The sequence below is a fragment of the Dendrobates tinctorius genome, unplaced genomic scaffold, assembly GCF_039654945.1.
Source record: "Dendrobates tinctorius isolate UK_male_01 unplaced genomic scaffold, ASM3965494v1 ptg000024l, whole genome shotgun sequence".
NCBI classification, from domain to species: Eukaryota; Metazoa; Chordata; class Amphibia; order Anura; family Dendrobatidae; genus Dendrobates; species Dendrobates tinctorius.
In genome coordinates this window covers 715793-742604 of record NW_027361692.1, presented here as the reverse complement: position 1 = coordinate 742604, position 26812 = coordinate 715793, and positions in this window count along the sequence as shown.

Genomic DNA, 26812 nt, shown 5'->3' with positions numbered 1-26812 from the left:
ACTCGTGTATAAGCTGAGGGGGGTCTTTTTCAGCCAAAAAAAGGGGCTGAAAAATTCGGCTTATACACGAGTATATATGGTATTTAATTTATAACCAGATGTAACAGCATTAAAGATTTGACAAAAAAGATATTAACAAGGCATATACCAAGTGGGACAATAATTCAATTTTTTTACATGAACCTATCATTCAAATGAGCCGACTTCAGCTGGGCCGCCTCCAGGGAAATTCCCAAGCTGATCTGCTCTGCCCATATTACTTTCCTATGATGCGTAGCATCAAGGGAAAGTGAGTAGCAGTCTGCGGGTCTGCACCATGACTGGCACTGTGACTGATACTGGATGTGCTCAGCTTAGCTATAAGCAGTGTTGCTCCAGATGCAGAGCAAGATCACTGGGCTGATACAGTATATATAAAATGGTAACTATCGTGCCAATGAGTCAGCAATAACCCAGTGATTGTGCCATGCATCTGTTGGGAAGGCACAGCATGCAGCTCTGTGGCTGCTGAGTACCAGGCAGTGAGCTGGAGTGTTTCACTTACGTTTCCTCCTTCCACCTCCCTTTCCTGTGGTAAAACCTTTACAGATGTCCTTGCTTTGGGCTATGTAATCTGGGGAGAGCATCAGGTAGTGGTTAAAACACTGAATTCAACTGTGTGTCACTTATTATGCTTATCCTTAGGAGATCATCATTGTCAGGTCTGATGTGCACTGGACTGCTAGCCCCCACTCTGCTCCCTCCTGTGATAAGCAGCTCACTGTCTATAAACATTGTATATAGCGTCTGGTGTGGGAGGAGGCAGCTTTTTCAGTTCTGCTGCATTCTACATCTAAAAACTCTAATTGTGTCAGAATGGCCACACCCAGTAAACTAAGTCATTCATCATTGGATTCAGAATCTCTTTGCCTACATTACACTATTCTCAGATGAGGTAGCAAAAATCACCTAACATATTCCTTTAAGCGGTCATTTCTCAGCTCCAACACAACACACTCTGCTAAGCTAACCCAGCTGCCTGATATTAAGCCTGTAAGACCTGAACTGAAGTACGGGAGCGTCCTTTCCCACCTAGACTTGTCTGGTTGCTCCAGAAGATCACTACCACCGTGTCTACATGGAGTGGTCTGAAGGAAGTGTAGTAATGTTATTTTTATGTGATTTTATGTTGAAATAATCTGATTGATGAGTAGTGATGTTATTTTCATGGGATTGAATGCTGGAAGGAGTTAAGAAGTTAAATGTAATGTGTTTTTTGAAGGTAGTGGGTGTTTTCTATTTATATTGGATTGTATTTTGGAGAAAGCAGAAAAGAGAAGAGTAATATTTTTAGCTATGAACTGTGTGTTGGAAGAGACTGAAAAGTGGAAAGCGATGTTGTTTACATGTAACTCTGTATTGAAAGGTGCTGAAGGGGAGGGACAGAATGGTCGGAATGAAATTTTGGCCATAGGGCTGGTAGCGATAAAGTGACTTTTTTTGTAACTTTTCCATCTAGAGTTATCAGAAATGTTTAGATCTTCTTCTGCACTATGACTACTATCCAGACTAGCTGTTTCACAGGCATCTTTTTTGTATGGACCATAAGTCACTTTCTCACTGCAAGTCTAATGTCACAACCCAGCTGTTAGGTGACCCGGGACCAGGGTTCCTTCCCTATCCCAATGTCACGTCGCCGTCAGACTCGGGGCCTGCTGTCCAGGCCTCGGCCCCTAGGAGGCGCCGGACTGTCACGTCACCATCAGACTCGGGAACTGCTGTCCCGGCCTCGGCCACTAGGAGGCGCCGGACTGTTACATCGCCGTCAGACTCGGGGCCTGCTGTTCCTGCCTTGGCCACTGGGAGGCGCTGTGGTTCGCCCCCGAGTGATGGCGGCGACAGAGAAGGGGCTCCTGCGCAGGCATCTGATGGACGCATGCTCCGCTCCTCTGTCGGTCATGGAGGGGTTGGTACATCGCCATCTGGCCTGGTCCTGGGGGCGGTCCTGATGACATCATCAGTCCGGGAGCCTTTGAGGGATGACCTGATCCCTCAAATACCTTGGGACTGGTCATGCAAGCCGCCGGATATATTCTTGGTTCCCCTATGTGCTACTGTGTGATTTGCTATTGTTTGACTCTGACCTCAGCCTGGATTTCTGACCCCTCTACTGCCTGACGATTTTGTACCTCTGCTATTCTCCCGGTTTGTGACCTTGGCCTGGATATTCGACTCTGCTACTGCCTGCCATTTTTGTACCTTTACCGCCCTCCCGTTTTGTGACCTTGGCCTGGACTGTCGACTCTGCCACTGCCTGCCGTTTCTGTACCTCTGCTGCTCGCCCGGTTTCTGACTACATTTTTGGTTCCCTGCCTTCTTCCCTATTGGCGACCGTCCTGCTCTGGCGCACTGCTCCTCTAGACAGCCACCCCCTGGGCCTTGCTACAATTCCAGATCCCTGTATAGGGGTTAAGGGTCTTGGGGTTTCTCAGGGTGCTGTCCCTACTGCAGCCAAGATCCGCGGACGGACGTCACACCCAACCACTAGGGAGCGCCCTATTCCCCGTGATTCTTCTGGAGGTGAAGATGCCGGGACTGCCACCCTTGCCTTATCTCCTGAGTCAGCCCTCCATCTGTTCTCTTTCCCCACCCAGGGAAGAGGGGCAATACGGAGCACTGCAGCACTCCAACCTGATGAACAAGGCAACGGAAACAAGGGTAAACTGAAAACACCAAACATACAAATATTCAGTCACATATAACAGAGGAATGCATTGGGGAGTGGAGAACAAGGGAAAACCAAAGAAAGAGGAAGGAAGGGAATTATCACACTTGCAAACTACACAACAGTCACAGATAACTCCTCTAAAACGCCTCATATAAACACTTCTCCTTTAAGCCATGCAGCAAAAGCTAGCTCTGACATGGCTTTGTATCAGGACCCATATTATAAAGGGGATGGGAGTGGCAAACCAAGCTCAGCTGAGAGCTCATACTCCCAGAGTTTCCAACATGACCCATTAACCCCTGTTCTGCCAAAACAAACAGCATTATTTAAAAAGGAGAAGTGCTTCTTTCAAGCGCAGGAGTAGGAGCAACCAGACACTATGGTCTTCAGGCTCCTCTCTGTTGCGGTAACTCCGTGACACCTTTGAGTTCCTCTATGTAGGTCTCATAGGATTGCACTTAGAAAATAAACTTCTTGTTGACACAAAGAAGGCAGTGAGTGTATGACTCAGCAAATCTGAAATATGTGCACAAGATATAGAAGAGGACCAAAATGGCAGTCATGTCAGTAGAAGATGGAGATAGTTTAGTATATGAAAATATGTACACTGTACAACATACATATTACTAAGGGACTAAGAAATCTAAAAATGATTTTGCACGTTAAGAGCACAGGAAACTAAACATTCTTGAATACCTATGCCCACACATCCGAGAAACATGAGGGTAGTGTACATGTAGCCCCAGCCTAAGGCTGGAGTCACACTAGCAAGAAATACAAACGAACACTATGTGAGAAAAAATCGCATAGCACTCGGACCAATGTTAATCTATGGGGCAGCTCCCATCAGCCAATTTTTTCTCGGCCATTTTATATGTGCTGAGAAAATCGCAGCATGCTGGGATTGTCACCGTATTATGCCCGTAAAACACCAATGCAAGTCTATGGGGGTGAGAAAAATACAGATTACACACGGACCAGATGTGTGACTTGCGAGAAATATGCACCGGTGTCTTTTAACAAAATCCAGCAATTTAGTACGCGATACAGTAAAATCACAGTAAAATCACACTGACATGTTTAATAAAGAATAGAAAGAATAGATATATACACATAGAATACATATATATATATATATATATATATAGTATATATATATATATATATATACTGTATATGTAAACCACTGCAGAGTGAATGAAATCATGTCTGCGCAGGTGCCCCGGCTGACCGGGGATGAACTTATAAGTTAAGCTTCTGAACTTTTTCCCATGCTGTCAGTACACCTCTGGTCAGCCGGGGACTCCACGCAACTACCGCTGACATCACTGAGGCTGCATGGAGTCCCCCACTGACCTGAGGTGAACTGACTGCATGGGAAAAAGTTCCAAAACTTTCCCACGTTAATTAGTTCATCCCCGGTCAGCAGGGGCGCCTGCGCAGACATGATTTTATTCATTCTGCAGTGGCTTACAGCAAGGCCGGTTGCATTAGCACCGGTCCCTGTTGTAAACTAGTTAACCCCTTGTCATAGATTGCAGCGGGGAACCTGACTGAACGGTGGAGAGGTATTGATATTGTTGGTTTTTTATTTTTTATTTTTTTCAGGAGAACAAGGGATTCTGTTGGATTAGCAGAATAATACATTTGGTCAAAAACTTGGTGTCATTATTTCATTAAAAGAATTTTTAATTGTGTGTGTGTTTTTTTAACCCTTTACTAATATAGGATTAATAATGGAGAGGTGTCTTATTGACACCTCTCCATTATTAACCTGACTTAATGTCACCTTCCAATAGCAAGGTGACATTAACCCATTATTAACCCATGAGCCACCTCTAAAGGCAATGGGAATAGAGAGAGTAAGTGCCAGAAAAGGCCCTCACTCACTGGCTTTCCCTCTCTGGCAGTGAAAAACCACGGGAGCCCACGCAATTTTTTTCAACTAATTTAACACATACATGTCCAAAATGTTACACACATACCCTAATCTAATTATTAGGCAAAGTCATACAAAAAACTAAATGAAATGAAATGGTTTACTGTATGCAAACCATGTGTCATTTTATGTCTGGTTTTGTAATGATATTACAAAAGCTGGCAATTGATTTAGTAGCTGTTATGCTATGTAGAACTCTATGAAATATAAATATATATATATATGTGTCACAATGACATGTATATATATATATATATGTATTCTATGTGTATATATATATTCTTTTGTTTGTGTTTTAAAACCTGTCATTGGGATCTATTATGTGTCCATTTTGCAAGCCAGCGTGAAAATCTCGACTTAAGGATGCAATACAGATGTCATACGGAAGCTTACATGCGTAAAAATCACATCCTAGCATTGCCAACAGAAGACATACGGATCACTGTTCAGGGAACATTTCTGCGTTTTTTTTACCAGAAAATACGGACCGTAATTTTATACGTTGTGTGTGACTCCAGCCTAAGTCTTGCCGTGGATTCCCTAGAACTATGGTTACTTCCCAGGCATTCCATCTAAACTGAACTGCACAGTTTTTAAATGTGCCCAGTGCAATCTTCCTCCTTACCCTGCACTCTAAAAATGATTCCATGCATCATTTTCATCATTTTGCCTTTGTAACAGTACCCCCATGACTTCCAGTAAGGCCTAGTGATCAGGAGAAAAGAGAGCTATCTTGTGTTTTGTGATTGCATTCAAATAACACCACTTTTTTTCTCCTCCAGTATCAAGCAAAGGCATATTTTTAATAGAGCCTCTCATATTGGGAAGTTGGTTTGGTGTCATCTTGGACTTGCATGCAATCAAAAGCCAGGGTTGAATTTCAGTTTCAGGAATTTTTAGTCTATTTAGGGAACCATTTAGGCAAGACCTCCATTTAAACATTTTTTTTTCAAATTTTGAAATTCCATAATAAAATACAAATGTATTCATCTCATACCTGAGTGTCACATGCACGTGGCTAGGATTTCTACATTTTCCATTTAAATTACCTACCTTTTCCATGTGCCGTGGGTGATAAAGGTCTATGTCAGATATGTACATTAGATCATGACAAATGTTTGATCATGACATATATTTGTAATTTATCAATAAACTTAGAAAGCTGTACAAAACAGTGGACAGATACTTGCAGCAGATGCTGAGAACAGATTCTTGATTTCAGATGGGAAACTATTTTACAGATGTTCACGTAATTCCATGATATTTAGATCAACATCATTACAATCTCCCTTAGCAAGTTTCCATTATCGTTAATCTTTGCATAATAAAATCTCTGTGTGCTTTGAAAAACACCTGCTACCTTGCAGCATTGTGATGCAAAACACATTCATATATGTTCTACTTATATGTCCCTATGGCAAACAACAATTGTCCTCAAACAAAGGACAATCTCAAAATACATAATAACTTTCTTTCTTCACTTATGATGATAAGATTCAGTGTTGACATGGATATTGTATACAGTCTTTAGGGAATTGTTATCAGGTCATCTTAAAATCTAAAATAATTTTTAAATTATTAGTTTCTACTGCTTGTAAATCATCTTGTTCATTACAGGCTGCAAGAAAATCTTTTTCAATGGAACATTGCTTTCAAATGTGTGAATATTTACAAAGTCATTACTACTTTTAAAAGCTCTACATGGTATCAAATTTGCAGTCTGTGCATATATGGGTGTGACCGCCCTCTTTCTGAGCTGGGAAAACCATCCTGTCTGGCCTAAGCTTTTACTAGTGGTTCAGTCGCTCGATCCTTGTTCACATTCACATCACTTGGCAAGTGAAAAGGTTTTAAATACTAGAGTAGGACTGTCCCACAAGGGTTGCCGTGACATGGCCTTGATGGCTTGTACATTATTTTGATCAAGATTATGTTTACTAAATACCCTTATTATTATTATTATTACTTTTATGCATTATTTGCAGTTTATTTTTTACTTTTTAGTTTAGGATATTTGTGTTTTTTGCTTTTTGTTTTCCCATGGTATCAAATTTGCCTGATTTTTCTGAACAACAAAAATTCTGGACAGAATTATTATATTTACTCTATATTTCTTCCTTTGCTCTGAAAGGGCAGTGCTCACATATAGAATGACCCAGCTTAGGGGAAGGAATTTTTTTCCCTATGGAGAAAATTGGCTTCTACTCTGTGGGTTTTTTGCCTTCCCCAGGATCAACAATAATATATCGCATATAGCATAATACAGCTCTGGCAAAAATTAAGAGACCACCACATCAAAACCCTGTCATGGGCAACCCATTCTCCAGACCTGAACCCCAGTGAAAACCTCTGGAATGTAATCAAGAGAAAGATCGATAGTCACAAGCCATCAAACAAAGAAGAACTGCTTAAATTTTTGCACAAGAAGCAGTGTGAAAGGCCACATGCACACATTAAGTATTTGGTAAGTTTTTTACTCAAGTATTTGTAAGCCACATCCAGGAGTAGAACGGTCAGAGGAAAAGTATAATAGAAACATTTGCACCAATTCTGCATTTTTCACCCACTCCTGGTTTTGGCTTACAAATACTCGGGTAAAAAACTCTCCAAATACTCAATGTGTAAATGTGGCCAAAGACTGGTGGCAAGCATGCCAAGATGCATGAAAGCTGTTTATAAAAAAAAACATGGTTATTCCACAAAATATTGGTTTCTGAACTCTTCCTGAGTTAAAATATTAATATTGTTGTTTCTAAATGATTATGAACTTGTTTTCTTTGCATTATTTGAGATCTAAAAGCACTGTTTTTTTTAATTTTGACCATTTCTCCTTTTCAGAAAAAACAAACAAAATTTATTGCTTGGAAATTCGGAGACATGTCAGAAGTTTATAGACTAAAAGAACAATTTACGTTTTAAAGAGATAAATCAGACAAACTGAGCATTTGAAAGTGGTCTCTTAATTTTTGGCAGAGCTCTATATAGTATTGTAGCTGATAGGCATTTAATGTAATGTTGTCCACTTGTTGTATGGCTCTCGGCCAATTACTGGGAGTAATCCTGTATGAAATACTCCCTTCTGCTTAGGGAGTGGCCAAGCAGCGAGTTTAGTTATTAGGTAGTGTAGTGTTCTACCAGGGCAGTTGTGAGGTCCCCAGGTCCCAATGCGTCAGCGTCCTGAACCTGAATCTTTGGTCCCAGTGTGGATAGGGCCTGTTCCCAAAGTCCAATGGTCCTGGTGTGGCCAGTTCCTGAACGTTGTCCCCTGGTCCCAGTGCAGCCAGTCCTATTCCTGAAATCCCCTGGTCCCACTGTGGCCATTGCTTGAACATTGTCCCCTGATCCTGATGCAGCCAGTGCCTAAACATTGTCCCCTGGTCCTGGTGCAGTTAGTCCTGAATCCGAAGTTTCCTGGTCCCGATGCTGCCAGAGTCCAGAACCCGAATACCTGGTTCCAGCATGACCAGTGTCCTATACCCGAATTCCTGGTCTGGGTGCGGCCAGCATCCTGAACATCCTAGTACGATCAGCATCCTAAATCTGAATCACAGGTCCTGATGCGGCCAATATCCTGAACCCGAATCCCTGGTCCAGTTGCAGCGAGTTTCCTAAACATTGTTTCAGTTCAGCCAGTCCTGTTCCAGAAGTCCCCTGGTCCGGGTGTGAATAGTGCCTGCACATTATCCCCTCGTCCTGGTGCGTCCAGTCCTGAATCCAAAGTCCCCTGTTCCCGGTACATCCAGATCTGTTCCCGAAGTCCCCTGATCCCAGTGTGGGTATTGCCTAAGTATCTCTATTTTTTTCTTATTATCTACAGCAGTAATGGTATTCATATTTCATATATTTTATATTTATGTGCCTTAGCACTACAGAGTGCTACTTTATTTTTTTTATAATATTTACATGCATTATTACTATTTATTTGCTTACTATAGGGTATTTGCTCATTTTGCTTTTATCTTATGTTATACTTTGGACACATGTAGTGTCGGACTGGGGACTTCCAGGGCCCCACTTTTCAGCTATATGTAAATGTGACATTATCCACAAATTTATATAATAACAATGAACTAAGTAGATTGTTAAATGAGTAAGATGATGCCTTTGTCAGTACATAGTGATTCAAGTATATTGTGCCAAGTACTGATCATAAAAGAGGTTGGTGGCCCACTATTGCACAGGGGCTCGCTGAAGGATTCTCCTGTTCTCCTATGGGCCAGTCAAAGCCTGACACACATAGCATTTCTTAAATCAACATGATGAGATGTGCTGTTATCGCAGTACTCCTACACTAGTTGAGTAGCACGTTCGTCATTTACTTTTGTATTAAAGTGGTTGTGCCATCCAACTTGATACATTTATATAGCTCATGTCTTCATTGGTCCATTTGGCTCACTTGTTCTTAATTTAAGTCAAATGGCCCACAATGTTTCAGGCCGTGCTATGAAGTTTGAGAAAACAATAACTATTTTGCAGTGCTAAGTGTTTGAGTGTGGGGACAGTTCCTAGTAACAATGTCAGAAAGGTTGATACATGCCGAATGTCCAATATACAGGTAAGCTTCGAGATTCTATTAGAACCTGAATTAAGGTTACCAATCAAAATGATATAAAAATGCACCAAACACACACATGCATAAATTCTAGTTTCCTAACAGTTTTTATGCAGATACTAGGGACAAGCGAGTAGTGAAATACTCGGACTCACTTTACTCGTTACGAGTAGCTCCTAATACTCGGGTACTCGCAATGAGTAGCGAGTCCAATGTAAGTCTATGGGAAATGCGAGTAATGGGTAGAGAATGTGTGTGGGTGGAGACTATGTGTGGGTGGAGAATGTGTGCGGGGGTCTGTGGGGCTGTGTGTGTGTGCAGGGCTGTGCCGGGCTGCGGGGCCTGTGCGGGCTCCGCTGGCTCTGTGCGGGTATCTCCGATGGGACTACTTGTCCCATCCGGCTATGCCCGCTACAGTGACAGCAATAGCAGATGATGGGAAAGTAGTATTCCCATCATCCGGCTAATGTGGTTAATGTAAAAAAAAAGACATACAGAACATACAACATATAACATACAGTACATACACATAACATACAACACATAACATAGAGTACATACTCACTGCACACACCTAATTGCCCGAAGCCATCTATCACCTGTAAAAAATGTAAAATAATAAAGCAACCTATACTTACCTTTCCGCTGTAATCCCATTAATAATGAGGGTCCCATGTCGATCTCCAGTGGAGAGCAGCCACATCAGCTGATGCGACCACCCTCCAGAGGCTCCAGTGATACAGTGACACTGTGCGGCCAGCCAATCACAGTAATGCCACAACAACGAAGGTGGCGGCTTTACGGTGATTGGCTAACACATGCTGGGCGGGAGATCCGAATATTGCAAGGCGAGTAGTGAAATTTACTCGCTAGGATTCGAGTACCACGAGTACTTCATAACTCGCCGAGTACCGAATCCTAACGAGTATACTCGATCATCCCTAGCAGATACTTAAACCGCATGTTTTGCTGCTTATTTAAATTATTAAGCAAATAATTTTGTAATGAGAATTTCTGAATTTTAGTGTTTAAGGAAATCAATCCTCTTACGTAGAATTAATGGACATTTATGTCCTGTTTTCATTTTCCCACACTGAATTTTTCTTTTGTTGTTGCAAAAATGATTTACTTTAGTTTAATGAAGATGGAAATCTTGTTTACGCTTAATTATTTTTCTATATTCAACAATTTGTTGTCAGTTCAACAGAAGGTTAAGAAAAGTACAACTCACAAAATGGTTTGGAAATGTTTAATTGCTTGTTAAACTGTAACACATAAAGAAACGGTATATCTATATTGCTCCAACTATGCAATCTGTTTTTGAAACATTTCTAATGAACATAAAAAAATAACATTTTGAAGATAGCTATGCAAATTTTCTCTTTATGGAGCAAGAGATTATTTGTTTATTAAATTCCCAGAGGAATTTATTGCTGTCTGTTTAATGAGGCAGATGCAGTTTGAGAATCACTGGGATACGTTGGCGCTATTACCACATTAAGTGACACTGGTCAGATTTCACAAATTTGGCCTTGTCACTAAGGGATTAAAGCTATTAATAATAAAGTGCAAATTAATCCAGAAAACTGGAGAAACCTCAATGATGAATTGGGTGCTATGAACCAGAAAAAGGCCCACTCTGTGGACACTATAAAAGTTTTACTTTTTAATAACAATTGTGATGCAAAGAAAAAATACAAACTGTCAATTTTTTTTAAAAAAGGGACACGTACAAGTTAATTTAAATAATAAGTCATTTTCTGATGACAGCTTCTCTTTAAAGTCCTGCCAAATTTCTGTTTGCATTTCCAGCCTGAATCCAGAGAAAAGAAATCTTTACTCAGTATGAAAACTGCTAAACAATACAATCAGCGTTTTTTAGCCACTTTTATTTTCAGTGTTTTCTTTTGTGCTATTGGTTAATCAATTTTGCCACAAACTGACAATTAGCAATGCAGTCAGCTCTAATCAAACTGAGTTTTAGCATTAAGTCACTGATGCGTTGCCACTCCAAGATTCAGGTTTTCTTTGCTTCATTGCTAAGCCTATTGATTACATTGCACAAAAGCTAATGTTTGAGCTTCCTAAGAGGACATAACAAAGATATTAAAGAAATAAACTACATGTATTGGTCATCTAAATTGTTTTGGAATTTGAAGTTAAAGATCAGAAATAAAAATGAAAAACAAAAGATCAGAAATGTTGTTAAATGCAGAAATTGTAAAAAAAATGATTAAAAAGGATTTTGTAAAGGTCTTATGACTTCTGAGTAAATGTTCTATTGTTTCTGCTGTTTTGTTATAATTTGATTTATGCAGAAAAGTTAATGAAAATGAGCATCTGTCTTTTGAGCGGGTTCCAATTTGTGAAATATATAAATGTAATGATTTTAAAAAGGATAAGCACAAAGAAAACAAATTGGTGAAAAAGCATAATTCCAGTATTGTTTTTGCTTTTTTTATTATTATTTACCATGTTCACTATACTGTAAAAATAACCTGATTCTCCAGGTCAGTATGATCACAGGGATACCAAACATACATGTTTTTTTTGGAGTGGTGAGAAAAAAGTTTGGAAATTTGTAAAAAAAAAAAATTGCTTCTGTCACTAATCACGATGTAACATTTTTTATTTTCAGTCAATGGGACTGAGACAAAATTTTAATTGATATTATTTTGGGTAGATATGATGTTTTGATTATCTATTATTGCATTTTTTGTGGTGGCCAAAAGAAAGCAATTCTGGCATTTGAATTTTTTGGCATTACAGAGTTTACAGATTGGGTTAACATTGGGTAACATGTGCATTTTTTATTTTTTTGTTTCTTTATTTTTAACGGGAGGAAAGGGGGGTGATTTGAACTTTATATTTTTTTAAATTTTAAAAGAATTTTTTCACTTTTAACTGAGATTGTTTGATCGATTATCCTAAGCACAGCAATGCTACAACACTTCTATTTTTAGCACAAATCATGGTCTCCTATGAACACCAGTCAGAAGCTGGTTGTCACAGGTTTTACTGGGATAGAGTGGAGCCAGGAGACCACAGCATCTGATTTCTCCTACTCCTGCACTGTTTAGAAGCACTTCACCTTCATATTAAATGGTGTAAGTTTCTTTTAGCATTGCAGGAGTTAATCTGCTCAGTTGAGGGCTCCTGGAAGCTTTCCTGCGTTAAAGTTCAGTAGTACAGTTTTAGTCACTCCCATCTCCTATATAAAAAGGGTCTTGGCTAGCATTCATTGTCAGAGCTAGTGTCACGCTGGATGAGGGAGAAGTGAAAAATAGGTAGAAAAAGGTACTGATCACAAACAGAGGGATCACCACAACAATATACAAATTTTTATTGCAGAAAAGACAACACCATGAATAAAAACATTTTAAAAGTCATAAAATGACATACAAAAAAGCACAAAAGGCCCATAATAGAGCCAGCAAGGCACACCCTAAATCATGAGAGCTAATACATTGGTACAGAGCATAGTGCACATTAGACATATAATTAGAGTTGAGCGAAACGGGTCGAAAAAATTCAAAAGTCGCCGACTTTTGGCAAAGTCGGGTTTCATGAAACGAAACCCAACCCTAGGATGAGGTCGGCCACGAGGTCGGCGAATTACGCGCCAAAGTCGCGTTTCAAAAGTTTGTTTTGCGCTCTTTTTCAGCCAATCAGGATCCACGGACACTGTGGGCAACGTGATGACATAGGCACGGGTCACCACCATCTTTCAGAAGGGCATGCAAGTGATTGGCTTGCTTTGGTGGTCGTCACAGGGGGTATAAAAGGGCGTGCACGCCGACCGCCATCTTACTTCTGCCGATCTTAGTATAGGGAGAGGTTGCTGCTGATTCTGTAGGGAGAGCGTTAGGCAGGGAAGAAGACAAAAGAACTGCTTCTGCTGCTAGCGATTTGGCCTGCACAACACACAAGTCACTGTGTGTGCAGTGCAAGGGGAGGCTATATTGTGGTGTATCAGTGGTGTTGGTTGTTGGGCTGCCTTCTAAGGCTTCCTGACACGGTGGCATTGCTGTTTACCCACTGCTCCGCAAACTGCTTTTTTAAAAGCAATCCAATCTCCCTTATCCTCTCGTCACTTTGGTCACAGGCAGCTGTGCCATCGAGCGTGTCACATAGCGCTCAGATATCAGTGGGCCGCACACAATCCACAAGTGTCCAGTGTCCAAAAGTGTACGCAGAGATTCAAAATCTCCATTATCCTCTCGTCACTTTGGTCACAGGCAGCTGTGCCATCGAGCGTGTCACATAGCGCTCAGATATCAGTGGGCCGCACACAATCCACAAGTGTCCAGTGTCCAAAAGTGTACGCAGAGATTCAAAATCTCCATTATCCTCTCGTCACTTTGGTCACAGGCAGCTGTGCCATCGAGCGTGTCACATAGCGCTCAGATATCAGTGGGCCGCACACAATCCACAAGTGTCCACTGTCCACAAGTGTACGCAGAGATTCAAAATCTCCATTATCCTCTCGTCACTTTGGTCACAGGCAGCTGTGCCATCGAGCGTGTCACATAGCGCTCAGATATCAGTGGGCCGCACACAATCCACAAGTGTCCACTGTCCACAAGTGTACGCAGAGATTCAAAATCTCCATTATCCTCTCGTCACTTTGGTCACAGGCAGCTGTGCCATCGAGCGTGTCACATAGCGCTCAGATATCAGTGGGCCGCACACAATCCACAAGTGTCCAGTGTCCAAAAGTGTACGCAGAGATTCAAAATCTCCATTATCCTCTCGTCACTTTGGTCACAGGCAGCTGTGCCATCGAGCGTGTCACATAGCGCTCAGATATCAGTGGGCCGCACACAATCCACAAGTGTCCAGTGTCCAAAAGTGTACGCAGAGATTCAAAATCTCCATTATCCTCTCGTCACTTTGGTCATAGGCAGCTGTGCCATCGAGCGTGTCACATAGCGCTCAGATATCAGTGGGCCGCACACAATCCACAAGTGTCCACTGTCCACAAGTGTACGCAGAGATTCAAAATCTCCATTATCCTCTCGTCACTTTGGTCACAGGCAGCTGTGCCATCGAGCGTGTCACATAGCGCTCAGATATCAGTGGGCCGCACACAATCCACAAGTGTCCAGTGTCCAAAAGTGTACACAGAGATTCAAAATCTCCATTATCCTCTCGTCACTTTGGTCACAGGCATCTGTGCCATCGAGCGTGTCACATAGCGCTCAGATATCAGTGGGCCGCACACAATCCACAAGTGTCCACTGTCCACAAGTGTACGCAGAGATTCAAAATCTCCATTATCCTCTCGTCACTTTGGTCACAGGCAGCTGTGCCATCGAGCGTGTCACATAGCGCTCAGATATCAGTGGGCCGCACACAATCCACAAGTGTCCACTGTCCACAAGTGTACGCAGAGATTCAAAATCTCCATTATCCTCTCGTCACTTTGGTCACAGGCAGCTGTGCCATCGAGCGTGTCACATAGCGCTCAGATATCAGTGGGCCGCACACAATCCACAAGTGTCCACTGTCCACAAGTGTACGCAGAGATTCAAAATCTCCATTATCCTCTCGTCACTTTGGTCACAGGCAGCTGTGCCATCGAGCGTGTCACATAGCGCTCAGATATCAGTGGGCCGCACACAATCCACAAGTGTCCAGTGTCCAAAAGTGTACGCAGAGATTCAAAATCTCCATTATCCTCTCGTCACTTTGGTCACAGGCAGCTGTGCCATCGAGCGTGTCACATAGCGCTCAGATATCAGTGGGCCGCACACAATCCACAAGTGTCCAGTGTCCAAAAGTGTACGCAGAGATTCAAAATCTCCATTATCCTCTCGTCACTTTGGTCACAGGCAGCTGTGCCATCGTGCGTGTCACATAGCGCTCAGATATCAGTGGGCCGCACACAATCCACAAGTGTCCACTGTCCACAAGTGTACGCAGAGATTCAAAATCTCCATTATCCTCTCGTCACTTTGGTCACAGGCAGCTGTGCCATCGAGCGTGTCACATAGCGCTCAGATATCAGTGGGCCGCACACAATCCACAAGTGTCCAGTGTCCAAAAGTGTACGCAGAGAATCAAAATCTCCATTATCCTCTCGTCACTTTGGTCACAGGCAGCTGTGCCATCGAGCGTGTCACATAGCGCTCAGATATCAGTGGGCCGCACACAATCCACAAGTGTCCACTGTCCACAAGTGTACGCAGAGATTCAAAATCTCCATTATCCTCTCGTCACTTTGGTCACAGGCAGCTGTGCCATCGAGCGTGTCACATAGCGCTCAGATATCAGTGGGCCGCACACAATCCACAAGTGTCCACTGTCCACAAGTGTACGCAGAGATTCAAAATCTCCATTATCCTCTAGTCACTTTGGTCACAGGCAGCTGTGCCATCGAGCGTGTCACATAGCGCTCAGATATCAGTGGGCCGCACACAATCCACAAGTGTCCACTGTCCACAAGTGTGTGCATAAATTCTAAAACTTTCCTGTCCTATAGACACCTTGTACCTTGTTTTACATTACTATATAGTTTGTTGGATTTTGTCTACATTTCTACCAAAAATGAGGAAGGCTGGTGGAAGAGGCCGTGGAATTGGGCGGGGGTTGGCAGCTGGTAATGATGGTGTTGGTGGTGGATCTGATGGTAGTGGCAAGAGCAAAATAGGACCAAATGCAGGAGGTGCTGACCCTGCGTCATCGTCTGTCTACATAAGGCCTCGAACGCTTAGTTTTCTAGGAGTTGGCAAACCGCTTTTAAAGGCAGAGCATCAGGAAAAAGTTTTGTCTTACATTGCTGACTCAGCCTCCAGCTCTATCGCCTCCTCTTCTTCAGTTGTAAAAAGTAAAAGCACTGAGTCGTCATTGGAGGCTCATGTTCATGAACCACACCTTTCCTTGTGTCCTTCACCCCAACCAAGATTGAAGGATGACGCAGGCCATGCTACTGATTACTCCATGGAGCTGTTTTCACATACCATGCCTGGATTATCAAGTCAAATGGTGAATTACCCAGGCCAAGATGAATCTGACATGGAGTGCACTGATGCACAGCCGCTGATGGATGATTCTGCTGGTACATTCACTCAGAGCACTACATTGTCCTCGCAGTGTACAGAGCCAGATTTTGACCCTGATGAGACTCAGGTGCCCCTTCCCGCACACTATACCACCATACACGGTGACACAGAGAAAGGTGCACATGACATAGAAGAGGAGGTGATGGATGACCCAGTTGTTGACCCAGATTGGCATCCATTGGGGGAAGAGGGTGCTGCTTCCAATAGCTCAGAAGAGGAGCATCCACAGCAGACATCGACATCGCAACAGCTGTTATCTGGCAGGCCCGGAGCACTCCAAAGACAGGTTCCAAACATCAAAAGAGTTGCTGGACAGCTTGTCCAGAGGGTCAAAAGATCACAGTGTGCTAGGCCGCAAAATGTCTGCCAAAGTAGGAAGAGTGCAGTGTGGCAGTTTTTTGAACAAAATCCTCATGATCAGGCCAAGGTTATCTGTAAGAAGTGCGCAAAGACCTTTAGCCGAGGGAAAAATCTGAAAAATTTGAATACCAGTTGCATGCTTAGACATTTAACCAGCATGCACTTGCAAGCGTGGACACAACACCAAACCTCAAGTGCCACATGTGCAACTGATCACAACGAAGGTAGTCAGCAACGCTACATTGTTTCCCCCACTGTAAGCACACCGGTTAGCACAGCAGCAAATGTTGAGGTGTCGTTGCAAGGCCACAGCAGTCAGGGAATCCCACTGTTATATCAACGAAAGACTGATTCTAGGCCATCAGAAAGAACACCAACTCCATCACCATCATCAACCCTCTCTCAGTCCGCCCTGTCCACCGCTACTTCCACCATATGCAGCTCTCAAGTCCAGCTCACCCTCCCAGACACTATGAGTAGGTCAAGAAAGTACTCAGTCTCTCATCCGCGTACACTGGGTTTGAACGCCCACATTGCCAAACTAATCTCGTTTGAGATGATGCCCTTTCGGTTGGTGGAAAGCACAGCTTTCCGCGAACTCATGGCCTATGCAGTACCACGCTATGACCTACCCAGTCGCCACTTCTTCTCTCGCAAAGCCATCCCAGCCCTCCACCATCATGTGAAAGACCGCATTGTCCATGCACTCAAGCAGTCAGTGAGTGGAAAGGTGCACCTCACAACTGATGCATGGTCCAGTCGGCATGGCCAGGGCCGTTACGTGTCCATCACTGCGCACTGGGTTAATGTGGTGGATGCAGGGTCCACAGGGGACAGCGGTGGTGGGACAGTGCTGCCTAGCCCACCGTCTAGGAAACAGTTGGCTGTAGGCGTTCGACCCTCCTCCTCCTCCTCCTCCAGAAGCGACAGCTCGTCCACAGAGCGCAGTCGTACGAGCACTCCATCTGCAGCTGCCACTGTTGCACACGATGTGTCCCCCTATCGAGCAGCTAGTGGAAAGCGTCAGCAGGCTGTGTTGCAGATGATGTGTTTGGGCGACAGACACACCGCCGAGGTGCTGGCCGAGTACTTGAAGCGACAAACTGAGTCATGGCTGGGCAGTGTACATCTTGAGGCAGGCAAGGTAGTTAGTGATAACGGCCGTAATTTTGTGGCAGCCATAGCCCTTTCAAAACTCAGCCACATACCTTGCTTGGCTCACACCTTGAACCTGGTGGTGCAGTGCTTCCTCAAAAATTATCCGGAGTTAACAGCCCTGCTCCAGAAGGTGCGAAGACTGTGCGCGCACATCCGCCGGTCGCCTGTACACTCCGTTCGTATGCAGAAGCTGCAGCGATTGCTCCACCTTCCCAACCACCGCCTCATTATCGACATTGCAACAAGGTGGAACTCCACCCTGCACATGGTGGAGCGGCTGTGCGAGCAGAGGCAGGCCATAATGCATTTGTGGGAGGATACACGGCCAGGCACTTTGAGAGCAGACATGGAGTTGACAGGCGTGCAGTGGTCGAAGCTGAAAGACCTTTGTAAAGTCCTTCAGTGTTTTGAGGAATGCACACGGCTGGTAAGCGCAGACGACGCCATCCTAAGCATGAGCATCCCACTTATGCGTCTGCTCATGCAAACTTTGACGCACCTTAAGGAGCAGGCGTCTGCAGCCAATGTTGATGAGGAGGAAGAGGAGGAGGGAATCCTTGATGACATTCAGCCATTGTCTGCTCAGGGACCTCTCCTGGACGAGGTGGAGGAAGAAGAGGAGGAGGAGGAGAAGGATGATGGGGATGATTACTTAGGGGAGGAGGATGCATCTCGTGGGGCAAGTGAAAATGTTGGCGTGGCAAGGTCTGGTACAGGGTTTGTGCGTGACTGGAGGGATGTGGATTTGCCAGAAAGTGCTCCTCCACCCAGCACTCGCAGTGCATCATTGACACCGGGAACATTGGCCCACATGTCAGATTATGCCTTGCGGATCCTAAAAAGGGACCCCCGCATTGCCAAAATGATGAACGATGACGACTACTGGTTGGCCAGCATCCTGGATCCACGCTATAAAGGCAAATTACAAAACATCATGCCACAGGAGAACCTTGACCTAATATTGGCTAATAAACAAGCAACTCTGGTAAATCGGTTGCTTGAGGCATTCCCAGCACACAGCAGCGGTGATGGTTCTCACACGAGCCGTACGGGCCGGGGGCAGCTTGGCAGAGGTGTTCGTGGTGCACACAGCAGAAGTGGCGTTGGAGACAGGGGTTTCATGACAATGTTGTGGACTGATTTTTCAAATACCGCTCACACAACTGGTAATACTGCATCGATGGAAAGTGACAGGAGACAGCAGTTGTCAACTATGGTTACAAACTACTTTTCCTCCCATATCGATGTTCTCCCACACAGGTCATTCCCCTTTGACTATTGGGCCGCTAAACTGGACACCTGGCCTGAATTGGCCCAATATGCCTTACAGGAGCTCGCTTGCCCAGCTGCAAGTGTGCTATCGGAAAGAGTCTTCAGTGCAGCTGGATCAATCCTGACAGAAAAAAGGACCCGTCTGTCAACCCAAAATGTGGATGATCTAACCTTCATTAAAATGAACCACGCATGGGTTTCCAAGGATTTTGTCCCACCTTCCCCTGATGACACACAGGGTGACAGAAAAATGGCTTGCTTTGGTCCACCTCTTCCTGCTACTTCACCTATTTCGCCTTTTGCATCAGTTGAATGTCCAACATCAACATATGCCACTTTCTAAAACTCCCTAACTGTGCTGCCTCCCCCCCCATGGCCGGGGTCACCACCTAGCGCACGACACCGTGCGAGTGCCGTTGCCCTGGACAGGTGGGTAGGCCGACTCTTGGGCGCGGGCACTGGCACAGGGTCCCTCATAGTGCAATCAAGTGTCTCTGACGGTGGTGGAGCACACCCGCCGTCAGACACACCGCTGTACTATGAGGGGCCCAGTGCCAGTACCGACGCCCACGAGTGGGCCCCCCTTGCTTGGCCAGGGCCCCAGCATTTGCAATCTTTACCTCTCCCTGCTCCTCCGCTGTGTAATCTGGGCCGTCAAATCCATACTGTGCCTGACACCGTCTGAGCCTGCCTCCTGATGTATAGACATATATTTTGAATGTGTACGCTATCCATACATGTTATCCGGGGATACGGTACCCCTTCTAACCTTTGTGCAATGACGTGCAATCCATACTGGGCCTAACACCGTCTGAGCCTGCCTCATGCTGTATAGACATATATTTTGAATGTGTACGCTATCCATACATGTTATCCAGGGATACGGTACCCTTTCTAACCTTTGTGCAATGACGTGCAATCCATACTGGGCCTAACACCGTCTGAGCCTGCCTCATGCTGTATAGACATATATTTAGAATGTGTACGCTATCCATACATGTTATCCAGGGATACGGTACCCTTTCTAACCTTTGTGCAATGACGTGCAATCCATACTGGGCCTAACACCGTCTGAGCCTGCCTCATGCTGTATAGACATATATTTTGAATGTGTACGCTATCCATACATGTTATCCGGGGATACGGTACCCCTTCTAACCTTTGTGCAATGACGTGCAATCCATACTTGGCCTAACACCGTCTGAGCCTGCCTCATGCTGTATAGACATATATTTTGAATGTGTACGCTATCCATACATGTTATCCAGGGATACGGTACCCTTTCTAACCTTTGTGCAATGACGTGCAATCCATACTGGGCCTAACACCGTCTGAGCCTGCCTCATGCTGTATAGACATATATTTTGAATGTGTACGCTATCCATACATGTTATCCAGGGATACGGTACCCTTTCTAACCTTTGTGCAATGACGTGCAATCCATACTGGGCCTAACACCGTCTGAGCCTGCCTCATGCTGTATAGACATATATTTTGAATGTGTACGCTATCCATACATGTTATCCAGGGATACGGTACCCTTTCTAACCTTTGTGCAATGACGTGCAATCCATACTGGGCCTAACACCGTCTGAGCCTGCCTCATGCTGTATAGACATATATTTTGAATGTGTACGCTATCCATACATGTTATCCGGGGATACGGTACCCCTTCTAACCTTTGTGCAATGACGTGCAATCCATACTGGGCCTAACACCGTCTGAGCCTGCCTCATGCTGTATAGACATATATTTTGAATGTGTACGCTATCCATACATGTTATCCGGGGATACGGTACCCCTTCTAACCTTTGTGCAATGACGTGCAATCCATACTGGGCCTAACACCGTCTGAGCCTGCCTCATGCTGTATAGACATATATTTTGAATGTGTACGCTATCCATACATGTTATCCAGGGATACGGTACCCTTTCTAACCTTTGTGCAATGACGTGCAATCCATACTGGGCCTAACACCGTCTGAGCCTGCCTCATGCTGTATAGACATATATTTTGATTGTGTACGCTATCCATACATGTTATCCAGGGATACGGTACCCTTTCTAACCTTTGTGCAATGACGTGCAATCCATACTGGGCCTAACACCGTCTGAGCCTGCCTCATGCTGTATAGACATATATTTTGAATGTGTACGCTATCCATACATGTTATCCGGGGATACGGTACCCCTTCTAACCTTTGTGCAATGACGTGCAATCCATACTGGGCCTAACACCGTCTGAGCCTGCCTCATGCTGTATAGACATATATTTTGAATGTGTACGCTATCCATACATGTTATCCGGGGATACGGTACCCCTTCTAACCTTTGTGCAATGACGTGCAATCCATACTGGGCCTAACACCGTCTGAGCCTGCCTCATGCTGTATAGACATATATTTTGAATGTGTACGCTATCCATACATGTTATCCGGGGATACGGTACCCCTTCTAACCTTTGTGCAATGACGTGCAATCCATACTGGGCCTAACACCGTCTGAGCCTGCCTCATGCTGTATAGACATATATTTTGAATGTGTACGCTATCCATACATGTTATCCGGGGATACGGTACCCCTTCTAACCTTTGTGCAATGACATGCAATCCATACTGGGCCTAACACCGTCTGAGCCTGCCTCATGCTGTATAGACATATATTTTGAATGTGTACGCTATCCATACATGTTATCTGGGGATACGCTACCCCTTCTAACCTTTGTGCAATGACGTGCAATCCATACTGGGCCTAACACCGTCTGAGCCTGCCTCATGCTGTATAGACATATATTTTGAATGTGTACGCTATCCATACATGTTATCCAGGGATACGGTACCCTTTCTAACCTTTGTGCAATGACGTGCAATCCATACTGGGCCTAACACCGTCTGAGCCTGCCTCATGCTGTATAGACATATGTTTTGAATGTGTACGCTATCCATACATGTTATCCAGGGATACGGTACCCTTTCTAACCTTTGTGCAATGACGTGCAATCCATACTGGGCCTAACACCGTCTGAGCCTGCCTCATGCTGTATAGACATATATTTTGAATGTGTACGCTATCCATACATGTTATCCGGGGATACGGTACCCCTTCTAACCTTTGTGCAATGGCGTGCAATCCATACTGGGCCTAACACCGTCTGAGCCTGCCTCATGCTGTATAGACATATATTTTGAATGTGTACGCTATCCATACATGTTATCCAGGGATACGGTACCCTTTCTAACCTTTGTGCAATCACGTGCAATCCATACTGGGCGTGAGAACGGCTGGCGAGCTGTTAAGCAAGCTACAGCACCTGTCCAGACAAGTACAGGGATTCCCTAGCGAGGAGACTTATTTGATTGTTTTCTATGTTGGGACAGCAATTTTTGGGGAGCACTATACTCTGGAGAATGATAGATGGGGCCCACCATACACTGGAACATTCCAAAGGTGGACATCAGACACTGGAGCAGCATTTACAGGGCCCATTATACACTCACTGGCCACTTTATTAGGTACACCTGTCCAACTGTGTGTTAAGACTTAATTTCTAATCAGCCAATCACATGGCGGCAACTCAGTGCATTTAGGCATGTAGACATGGTCAAGACAATCTCCTGCAGTTCAAACCGAGCATCAGTATGGGGAAGAAAGGTGATTTGAGTGCCTTTGAACGTGGCATGATTGTTGGTGCCAGAAGGGCTGGTCTGAGTATTTCAGAAACTGCTGATCTACTGGGATTTTCACGCACAACCATCTCTAGGGTTTACAGAGAATGGTCCGAAAAAGAAAAAAAATCCAGTGAGCGGCAGTTCTGTGGCCGGAAATGCCTTGTTGATGCCAGAGGTCAGAGGAGAATGGGCATACTGGTTCGAGCTGATAGAAAGGCAACAGTGACTCAAATTGCCACCCGTTACAACCAAGGTAGGCAGAAGAGCATCTCTGAACGCACAGTGCGTCGAACTTTGAGGCAGATGGGCTACAGCAGCAGAAGACCACACTGGGTACCACTCCTCTCAGCTAAGAACAGGCATCTGATGGCTACTTTCAGCAGGATAATGCGCCATGTCATAAAGCTCGAATCATCTCAGATTGGTTTCTTGAACATGACAATGAGTTCACTGTACTCAAATGGCCTCCTCAGTCACCAGATCTCAATCCAATAGAGCATCTTTGGGATGTGGTGGAACGGGAGATTCGCATGAGGGATGTGCAGCCGACAAATCTGCGCCAACTGTGTGATGCCATCATGTCAATATGGTCCAAAATCTCTGAGGAATGCTTCCAGCACCTTGTTGAATCTCTGCCACGAAGAATTGAGGCAGTTCTGAAGGCAAAAGGGGGTCCAACCCGTTACTAGCATGGTGTACCTAATAAAGTGGCCAGTGAGTGTACACTAGAGCATTAGAAATGGGGCCCATTATGTTTGGAGCATTATTTGGGCCCATAAGACAGTGGAGCTTCATCCATGGGGACCAACATATACTGTAGCATTATGTGGAGCTCATCATATACTGTTTCAAACATTATATGGGACCAATGATTTTGTATGGAGAAATAGATGGGCCTCGTCATGAGATGTAAAAAGTGAGGTATTTTTCATTGTAATATACCGCTATTTCTCTGCCGTATCGGAGCATGATGAGTTGTGGTATGTGTTAAAGGGGCGCTCTTTCGCCCAGGGCACATGAAAACCTGCAGCCAGCCCTCCCCCCCACAAATTTAGCCAAATAACCCCCATTTTTCAGTGCGTAACTTGTATTATGAAGTTAATTAAGGTTGACAAGCTTAAGTAAGAAGAATTGATGCTTTTGGCATTCAAATGGGCACTGTAGGTGTGTTTCCTGTCCTCCTCTCACTGCCGACTTTTATTCCCCATTGACTTACATTGGGTTTCGTGTTTCGGGACGACCCCGACTTTTCCCTATAATCGGACGATCTTGCTCGACCCGACTTTTGGAAAAGTCGGGTTTCACGAAACGAAACGCGACCCTAAAAAAGCAAAAGTCGCTCAACTCTACATATAATCCTATAACAATTTCATGTAATCCAAGGCTGTTCCTAATGATGGAAAAAGGAATGGGCCCAGAACTGATGGAAATGCCAAAGACGTCATGGTGTCAGAATAAAGACCAAAGATGCAACATGACAGATAGGACCCATGAATAAACCCATGGAAGAGCCTGTAGTTAATAAAGACATGTAGTAATACACAGATTTACCCTATAAGAGCTGTACCTGCAAGCACAAATATCAACACACTCAATAAGGCAGGAAAAAATGCAGCTACCTATAAGTCAAATGATAGCTATAAACACGCCAAATAAGGCTATTGTCATGGTCCAGTCCGGAGTTTATCTTCTGCTGTCTTTACTCCAGACTGGTCATGCGGGGGTTAATCTCCTCAGCCTCGTTCTGGAGCTAGCTGGGCTATTTCAATCCCTCACAGCCTGCTGACCCATGTTAGTGATAGCTCAAGCTTGCAGTTTAGAGCCGCTGACCCTTGTACCCTGGTGATCCTCCTGCCTTTGACTGATATTCACGTGTATGACCCGGACTGATTTCTGACCCCGTCTCTTGGTATTCGTCTCTGCTGTTACGTTCCCTCTCTGGCATCTGACTCCCTGGCTTGTACCCCGACCACGTATTTCGTCTCACGTTTTGGACCCCGTGCTCATGTTCTGGCTTTCTGACTCTCGGCTTAGGTATTTTGACTACGTGTATTGCTGCTCCTTCTGGTACGTCTGCTCCTGTTAGTTTCTGACTCGGTTCATCTTACTATTCTCTCTCGTTACCTGTGGCACCTGTGCTGTTGCTCAGGGTTGCTGCTCTTAGTGAATAACCTCTCTTCCCTCACCAGCTCCCCCTGGTGAAGGTTTCACTACATTATCAATAACCTCACATTTAAACGGGATTTTGCATTTTTTTTTCTTTGGCCATGGATCTGCTGCATAACTTGACAGATCAAGTGTCCAGTTTGACGCAGATGGCGCAGGACTTTTCTGTGAATCATCAGTCCCTTGTCATGTCTCAGACCCACTTACAGAAAGAACTGACTGAGACTATTAAGACCATGCAGGGAAACACCTCTCATATTGTTTGTCCACCAGGTGACTCTGTAGATGTTATTTTGCACTCTCCTGAACCCTCAGTTAAACTTCCTGACACATTTTTTGGCGAAAGAGATAAATTTCATATATTCAAGGAGAGTTGTAAATTATGGTTTTCTCTTAGACCCCGATTGTCTGGGGATGAGACTCAGCGGGTGGGGATTGTTATCTCCTTACTTAGGGAGGGTCCCCAATCCTGGGCTTTTTCGTTGCCCCCTACTGCCCCTGAACGGATGTCGGTAGATAGGTTCTTTGAGGCCCTAGGACTTATCTATGACGAACCAGACCGTGTTAGGGTGGCAGAGGACACTATTTTGGGTCTGGGGCAAGGGAAGCACTCAGCCGAATGGTACAGCTCCGAATTCCGTCGATGGTCCACTGAGGTGTCCTGGGACGACTCTGCACTGAGATGTCTGTTCAGGAAGGGACTGTCGGATTGCTTGAAGGACGCTCTGGCTCTCCATCCACCTCCCAGTTCATTGGAGGAGGCTATGAGTCAGGCTATCCGTATGGATCGGAGACTGCGGGAGAGAGGTGCTACTCAGCGAGGGGTTCCGTTTTTCCCTGCTAACCCTGATGTTTTGCTTCCATCTGAACCTATGGAGGTGGGAGCCACCAACCCCCAGGAGAAAGAGAGGAGACGGCGACGTGATGGAAAATTGTGTTTTTACTGCGGAGATCCCGGACATTGGAAAAAAGACTGCCCCTCCTGTCCTCCGACTAACAAGCGGCTGAGTCTGGGTGATAATCGTGGAGGTCACCCAGACTCTCAGGTACCTTTTTCTTCCTTTTCAAGAGTACAGCTAAAGGTGGAACTTGGTGTTGAGAACGGCTTTTTCCATACTTCGGCTTTTGTAGACTGTGGGTCATCCCTGAACCTGATTGACTCTAAGCTGGTGGCTCGCTGTAGATTAGGGACAGTTAGGTTGGGGACTCCCTTAAAAATTGTGGCTATTGATTCTACACCTCTCACTAAGGATGGTCTCCATTTCAGTTCTAAAGAATTTACCCTCAGGGTGGGGGCCCTACACCAGGAGCGCATGTCATGCTTTGTTTTGGATAACCTCCCTGCTGGCCTGGTGTTAGGGTTTCCCTGGTTGCAACGGCATAACCCAGTTATTGACTGGGGGTCCCGGGATATTGTTAAATGGGGACCTGGGTGTTCTGAAAATTGTCTTGCTACTGTGTCTATGTCATCCGTCAACCTGGAGGGTATTCCGGAGTACCTAAAGGGTTTTAAGGATGTGTTCTCCGAAAAGGAGGCTGAGCTTCTACCACCACATCGCCCATTCGATTGTGCCGTGGATCTTGTTCCCAGTGCCAAATTGCCCAAAGCCCGGCGGTACAATCTCTCCGGCCCTGAGCGGGCTGCTATGAAGGAGTATATCTCTGAGAGCCTCCGTAAAGGGCATATACGGCCATCTGTCTCTCCCGTGGCAGCGGGGTTCTTTTTTGTAAAAAAGAAGGATGGTGGTTTACGCCCATGCCTCGATTTTCGAGAACTGAATAAAATAACCATAAGAAACGCCTACCCTCTCCCACTGATACCTGATTTGTACAATCAATTGTCGGGGGCCAGGTGGTTCTCTAAGTTGGACCTCAGGGGAGCATACAATCTCATCCGTATGCGGGAGGGGGATGAATGGAAAACTG